The sequence below is a fragment of the Lynx canadensis genome, chromosome A1 (genome assembly GCF_007474595.2).
Source record: "Lynx canadensis isolate LIC74 chromosome A1, mLynCan4.pri.v2, whole genome shotgun sequence".
NCBI lineage: Eukaryota > Metazoa > Chordata > Mammalia > Carnivora > Felidae > Lynx > Lynx canadensis.
The window spans coordinates 118,306,901-118,314,935 of NC_044303.2; the positions used below are offsets into that span (position 1 = coordinate 118,306,901).

General features: G+C 47.8%; 1 pseudogene; it reads right to left on the reverse strand.

The window, feature by feature from the left end:
* Positions 1 to 3,977: 3,977 nt before the first annotated feature.
* On the reverse strand, positions 3,978 to 7,151 carry LOC115517396 (annotated as a pseudogene).
* Positions 7,152 to 8,035: the final 884 nt, after the last annotated feature.

Consider the following 8,035-nt stretch of genomic DNA (forward strand, 5'->3'; position numbering starts at 1 on the left):
GGTTTGGATTCTGTGTCTCCCCCTCTCTCTGCCCGTCCCAAGCTCATGCTCAGTCTCTCTCTGTCTCTCAATAATAAGTAAACGTTAAAAAATTTAAACAAATACACATAATGCTCTATACATTTATTCATGTGTTTCTAAACAAATATGTATGGAGTTTCCTCTGTATGCATATCTCCCCTGAGGATCCGCAAAAATAAAGTCCATATCCTCATAAAGCTCACAGTGTAGTGGAGATGTATATAGTAAGCAAATAAACCCATAAATTTAGTGTCAAATGGTGAAGAGTGCCTTGAAGGAAAATAAAGCAGGGACAGGGGACAGAGTGACGGGGGAGGTTTTATTCCTCAAACGAGCCCCTTACTGGAGAGCCTTTGCATTCGCCATGCCCTCTGCCTGGAATTTCCCCTCTCCCAGTCTCCCACCTCCCAGTATCTTCAAGGATTACTCTCATTTTGTTTGTGTGCTGCCTAAACCTCACCTCATCAGAGAGGCACACCTTATCTTAAAAATTACACACACACAGGGCGCCTGGGTGGCTCAGTCAGTTAAACGTCCGACTTCGGCTCAGGTCATGAGCTTACGGTCTGTAAGTTCCAGGCCCGTGTCGGGCTCTGTGCCGACAGCTCAGAGCCTGGAGACTGCTTCAGATTCTGTGTCTCCCTCTCTCTCTCTGCGTCTCCCCCACTCATCTCTGTCTCTGTCGTCTCCAGAATAAATAAACTTTAAAAAACAAATTTTAACTTAAAAAAATCACACACACACAAAACATGTAAAGAGATGCCGTTCGTGCCTTTGACGTTTGCGGTCCTGTAAAATTGACAGGTATACAGATGACAGTCTTTCCAGTCCAAGGCTGTTACCTTCAGAGAGTTACAAATAAGTAACATTCAGTTAAGGGAGTCAGGAAAGGCTACAATTAAAAAATGGTCCTTGAGTGTGACTTGATATGAAAGGAGCAGGAAGTTGGAGCAACCTGGGTTCAAATCCCATCTCTGCTCCTCACTACCTTGATGACCTTGATCACTCAGAATATAGAGAAAGGGTCACCTACCCCAGAGGGCTGTTGTGTTCCATGGGAAACAAGCCCCCAGTGTGCTGGTAGTACAGGAGGCCGGTTCTTAATGGTGCCCTTTTCCCACTAATATATAATTAATAGGAGTGTTTGGTTTGGGTTGCCATCACTATTGTTCTCACTGTGTGCTGTGGTTGCGTAATTGTCTGGGCATCCGGCTCTGCCAGGACAAGGGGAGCTTCTTGAGGACCTGGCCTGTTATGTCCTCGGCATAGCAGGTGGGTCACCCCAGGCCTGTTGAGCAGGGGCTGATGATCAAAGATAATGAGTACATGCATCTAACAGAGGCAGAACTGTTCTGCACAGGCAGGAACCCCAAGGGATGGTATGTTCTGTTCTCCATCTCTGCACCTCGGAACCCACAAATTGTTTCTGACAGATGGGTGTTTAGCATGTTCTTGAAAGATATTCTCTGTTCCCTCTGGGGACATCCATGGTGGGTTTAACCACATCATTCCAAACTGGCGAAATGACGTCGGCATGCTTACCTCTCCTGACCCTGATTCTACTTCAATGCCCCCAGTTCTGAGAAGGAATTAAAGAATATTTATTTTTTCAGTGGAGGGGCTATAACCAGAATATTATTATTTTTAAGATCAGAGACAGTTTTTAAGACGTGGAAATTTTTGTGTCAGCTAAATCTTAATTGTTCTAGGGATACCTAATGTCAAGTTAGTGACTTTCCCAGGCATATTTCTTTTTTGTTTTTAAGTTTATTTATTTATTTTGAGAGAGAGAGAGAGAGTGCACACACACAAGCAGGGGAAGGGCAGAAAGAGAGGGAGAAAGAGGATCTCAAGCAGGCCCCAGGTTGTGAGTACAGAGCCTGACGCTGGGCTCGATCTCACGAACAGCAAGATCATGACCCGAGCTGAGATCAAGAGTCAGACGCTTAAACAACTGAGCTACCCAGGCACTCCTCTAGGCATATTCCTACTGCATTGTTTAAAAAAGTGCTTTCCTTTTGTTTCTTTTTGCCTCATAGCAACTCCACCGTAAAATAAATAAGACACAGAAGAGAGACAATCCAAATAATTATGCTTAGCAAATTTTATTAAAATGTGGTAGGGAAAGGAAGAGGGGAGGCCATTGCCTGCTGAAGTTCTGGGGAGGGCTCATTAATGGTACTTGGTGTCACCCCTCACCTCTGTCCCTGTTAACCTATAATTTTGGGTAAAAGTCACTGCATTTGGAGACCATATCTGGAATTGGAAGTCAAGGGTGAGTTGTTGTAGAAAACTCTCCCTGTTCCTCAGAGCTTCCACTGTGGATCAGAATGTGGGCCACCGAGTCCCAGCCCCAGTCTGCAGCCTCAGGCAGCCATGTAGACACTGCAGCCCCAAAGCAGGAAGGGTATTATTTGTCATAGTGACGGCCTTGATCTCAACACGGGCCGCCATGGAGATCCATTGCCTTGGAATCTATCTGACTTTCCAGGACAGAATGCTTCCTCAGAAAAATTCCACAAAATGCTTGCTAATTACCAGGACTGTTTTGGCAGTCATTTCCTTGGAGGAAGCCTGAAGGCCTTGGGTAAAGGTGGCACCAAAGCCTACTTGGCTTCATAGTTAACTGTAACATCAGGCAAACAGAAACTTGAGCTTTCCTTTCCTTTCCTTTCCTTTCCTTTCCTTTCCTTTCCTTTCCTTTCCTTTCCTTTCCTTTCCTTTCCTTTCCTCCTTTTCTCCTTTTCATAAATTTTATTCTTTTTAAAATTATTATTATTGTTATTATTATTATTTATTTTAGAGAGAGAGATTTCAGGACAGAGGGACAGAGGGAGAGAGAGACAGAGAATCCCAAGCAGGTTCTGTGCTCCGTACGGAGCCTGACAATGGGCTTGAAGCCTCAGTCCTGGGATCATGACCTGAGCTGAAATCAAAAGTCAGATGCTGAGCTGACTGAGCCACCCAGGCACCCCCCACTCATTTTCCTTAGATGGATTGGGGTTACAGTCACTGGTGAACCTACCTGCATGAGTAGAGTTACATTTACTGCCCTCTGGGTTATCCCACGCACTTCTGTGGTGAGTCAAGCATAGGGGAGGGGGCAAACATGCATCCGAACCTGGAGCATGAGAGATGACCCAGACAGAGGCTGTGGATGTCGCAAGCCCCCAAGGTATGGGTGCCGCTGTGACCCTTCCCCTCCATCCTTTGACCTGGTGCCTCTGCCCTCTCCTAGGAGAATTATTATCCAGTGTGTGCCTCTTTCTGTCTGCTGGTAGGAGCTCAGCTTCCTAGAGCTTGAAAACTAGCTTAGTCTTCCACCATTGCTGCTTGGGAAATAGGCCTCTCCACTCTTCCAACCCTACCCTGTCCTTCATACCAGATGGAAAAGGACTGGCATCTTGGAGCATCTCTTTGAAGGATTACTAAGGCCTTCCCTGTGGAAGGTCCATTACTAGTTTCCAAATTCAAATAACTTTATGTACCACACAATAACAGGGGTCCTTGAGCATCTCTAAACGTTTTTCATGCTGGTTGACTTCCAGCTGCAAGGCCTGGTCCTTGAGGCTTCAGGAGGTTAAGTTTACCACCCAAGGTGGCTGGAATTTTCCCTGCCATAGATGAGACTCTACTTCAGAGATGAGAGGCCTTCCCTAAAGGGACCAATAAAGCCCCTGAAGCAGAAACAGGGAGACAAGGGAAGAGGAGGCTGGGGCTGGATCAGAGTGCTTCTGTGGGGAGGGTGAAGAGCCCTCTCCAGGACCAGCATTCCTCCGTGCTCACCTGCTGCCTCCCCCAACCCCCATGGGAGAAGGACTGCCCTAAAACAGCAGTAGGTAGATCTGATGGAAGAGCTTTCTTCTAGTAGTTTCCAGAACCTAAAGAAGAGTCCCAGCAAGACCCTCGAATGAACCTTGGAGTACACAGGATGTCAGGGAGGTATAAGCCCTTGGTTAATGAGAAGTCCTGGCCAGTGATCCCAGGTCCTGGAAGGCACGAGTCAGGTTGTTTTGTGACAGATGGGCCCACACCATCACACTGGAGTTGGTCCCACCAGCTCTGTAGTGACCAGCCCAGATCTGCATGTTCTGGTGCCAGCGTTGGAAAGACACAAAGCCCCTGGCCCATCTTGATGTTGGAGAACACTTGGGTGACCTGAAAGCAACCACTGTTGTACCACTGCTGAATGGGATCAGCCATAGCAGAGAATTTACCCACAGCAATCTGGTTGACGTCAGTCAGAGACACAAATCTCAATCTTGCCACTATCGAGCAGTTCCAGCCATCAACCCTCCTCCTCTGGGCCCAAGACCTGCTTCTTGAGACATGAGCTGAAGGAAGACACGAAGCAGGTCTGCAAAGGGGCTTCCGGGGCACCGTTGACCTGTTCACCTCCACCACGCAGCCACCCCACCATGCTGCACCATTGTTTCCGGAGGTCTCTTGGCCACAGGGGTTGCCTATAAGGTTGCATTCGATGTCTCTGCTCTTGATTGCAGAAGCGGCCCAGGAGGCAGGGGCTGGCCTGATGGACGCGGGGCAGGCCGCTGAAGGCGAGGGGCAGCAGAGCGCTGTGGTCCCGGGAAGGTCATTCATCAGGACGTGCCAGCCCCTGTGTACCTGGCAGCTGCACCCCAGCAGTGTGCATGGAGACACGTGGCTCAGCAGCACCAGGAGCAGCTTGGGTGGCAGTTGACTCAGGTCCAGCACCTCCTCAGGTTCAGGCTCCAGTGCAGTGACCCAGAGACGGTGGCTGGAGGGGGGCAGGAGAGGGACCAGTCCCTGGAGGCCAAGGCGCCCACGGCCTTACACCACGTGCTCCCCCTCACCGGGCTCAGCAGCGACTTAACTCTCAAATTTCTGAACACACTCATCTGCCTATAGGTGTATCATCACTTCCAATCCACCAGCCTCGGAGGCCTCTCTTTTATGCAGTGAATCCAGCCACCTATGCCTGACTCTTTTGTCGCCCTGCCCCTCCCGCCTCCCTTTGGACTTGGTTCATCCCTTTGTTACATGCCTACAGCCTGCATCTCACCACTGGCTGCTTCTTCCCTTTGCAATGTCTGAGTGTCTCTGATCCTGCCAAGGGACCATGCCTTGCCCCACAGCCTTGCTAGTTTCCATCCAGCCTTTCTTCTTCTTTGTCACCAGAGCAGTCCACGCGCACCATGTATGCTTACTTTTATCCTTTACCCACCCCGGTTGCTGTCTGCCCCTTCCCCCACCGTGTCACACAGGTAAACTCCTGGTCACCCATGACTTACTTCCCCAATGCCGAGTCTCCTTTGGATCTTTCCCTCCCTGGACCTCCTGTTGCATATAGGGCAGGAGAGCCCTCCCTCCAACTTGAGCTCTCCTCTCTTAGCTCCTGAGACTTCATGCTCACTCGCGTCATTTGTTTTTCTCTCCAGCGTGAATTTCTCTCCCTCCATTTCTAAATTCATGGCTGGGGCGCCTGGGTGGCTTAGTCGAGTGAGTGTCCGACTTTGGCTCAGGCAGCTCAGGTCTTGATCTCACGGTTCGTGGGTTCAAACCCCCGTGTCAGGCTCTGTGCTGACAGGTCAGAACCTGAAGCCTGCCTTAGATTCTGCATTTCCCTCTCTCTCTACCCTTCCCCCACTTGCACTCTCTCTCCTAGGAATAAATAAACATTAAAAAAAAGCCCAAAACTAAAGAATTCATGGCTCCAGGGTTACCTCCTTGACGTACTTTCATTCTGTTTTCTCTTTGGGTGAGGTATTTGACCACCATCTAAATACCAGGCAGCTCAGACCTCTGTCTCCAAGGTTGTGAGCAGGGTGTTGGTTGGAAATGCCTTCAGGGCCAAGCAGGTGAAGGCAGTGATGGAGGCAGAGTGTGGCAGGCCAGAGAAGCCCTTATTCTAGCTAAAGAGAAGGGCTGCTTCCGGGCTCCACCGATGGTTGACAAGCAACAGTTCAGGACCAGTGTTGCCAGATTTCCCAATTTTCCCTAAAGAAACCGGAAATATATAATCCTATTTGGAATCTCTCAGTGATTAAATATTGGTTCGAAAATGTCCGTAGGGATCAAAGCCCATCTGAGAACCATGTCTGGTGTAAGGGCTACCCGTTTGGGGTAACAGTTTGACTGTTACCCCAATCATATTCCACTGATTGGCTAATACTTTTATTCCGAAGCCTACGGGTACTTCACATTGAATGTGTGCCACACCGTCTTTTCTCCACACCCTCCTCCCTCTTCATGGGCACCTCATCTCAGTTAATGACACTTCCTTCTATCCATTCACCCAAGCTGGAATTATGGAAGAGGGTGTCCTTTTCTTCTGTAACTCCTCCTCCATTTTCAATCTACCACCAGATTCTACCAACATAACTTCCTAAATAAATCATGAGTCTGTTCTCACATCTGCACTCCTCGCCACCATTATCATAGTTTAGGGCTCCTAGCATCTTCTGCCTGGACCAGTAGGCTCCCGAGTGTTTCGAGTGATGATTCATCATAGTTAATTCCCTCTGTGTATAAATTATTATTCTGAGCCAAACATGTAATCTCGGTCCCTTGACAGTGATTGGTTTTGAAGTGGGCTTGGGATCCAATCTGGGCCAGTGGGATGTGAGGCAAAATTTGCTGGGAAGCTTCTGGAAGTTTTCCTTGTTAAGAAAGAGACCGAAGAAGAAACTGCTCCCTTCTGTCTGTGGGCTTCTCTGTATCCGTACGTCACTCTAGGAACTGCTACAGCCGTCTGGCATAGATGAGGAAAGGCAGCCTGCAGGCAGACCCCACCACAGAGCATGGTGCCCTGGAGAGAGGATGGAACCTGGGTCCGTGGTTGCGTTTTTGAGCCACCGAATCAACCACGTCTGCGGCCTGTCATCTCAGAGTTTGCAGCTATGTTGGATAATAAGTCTCTTGATAAATTCAGGCAGTTAGACTCAGAGCTTTGTGTTTAAGGGAGCCAAAGGCATCCTGACTGGTACCCTCGTCTCCCGCCTTGAGGTCTGTGCTCCGTCACCCCACATGACACCTGACTTTCAGGGTGGTCCCTCTAGATGCTAATCTGACCACATTGCCTCCCGCTCATAGCTCCCATCGCCCACAGGATAAAGTCCCAGGACCTTGGCAGAATATACAAAGGCTTCCATGACAGACCTCCTGCCTCTATAGCCGAATCGGCTCTGGCTTCTTAACGTAAACCTTATGCTCACTTTGGTGTGATCTGCTTGCAGTTCCCTGCCTAGGCGATGCTGTTTAACTCTTTCATTCATTGGGCAGATATACACAAGTGTCACCTCTGGGCCAGTAGTTCTAGGCATCTCAGCTACCACTCCCAAGTCCCATGCTCTAGCCATCTCCTCTCCCTGGGGTACCTCCCCCCATCTTTATCTGACTAATGCTCTCTTTTCGTTTCCTGTTCCAGTCCAGTGTTAGCACTTGTGATAGCTTTATATACATAGTTGGCTCTTGAATAACACAAGTTTGAGCATCGGAGGTCCATGTATAAATGTGGATTTTTTTCTTGTAGATACAGAACAGTACTGTAAATGTATTTTCTCTTCCTTGTGATTTTCGTAATAACATTTTGTTTTCTTAATAACATTTCCAGCAAAATTTGTTGTAACAATACAATATATATTACATGTTAATAGGCAAAATATGTGTAAATTGACTGTTGATGCTATTGGTAAGGCTCTGGTCAACAACAGGCCATTAGTAGTTAAGTTTGGGGGGAGTCAAAAGTTATACATGGATTTTCGAATGCACAGGGTCTGTGGCCCTAACCCTTGCATTGTTCAAGGGTCAACTCTGTGTGCTTTTAACAATTGTTTATCTAATATTCTATTTTGGAAATTAAAAAGATAGAGTAAATTAAAAGAATAGTATAAGAAATGTGTATATATATATACCAGATTGACCAAATAACATTTTGCAGATTTGTTCTTTTCCCCCCATCTCCCTTAGTACATATATACACACACATACACAGATAGGCCTGTCTTTTTCTGAGCCATTTGAAAGTAACTTTTAG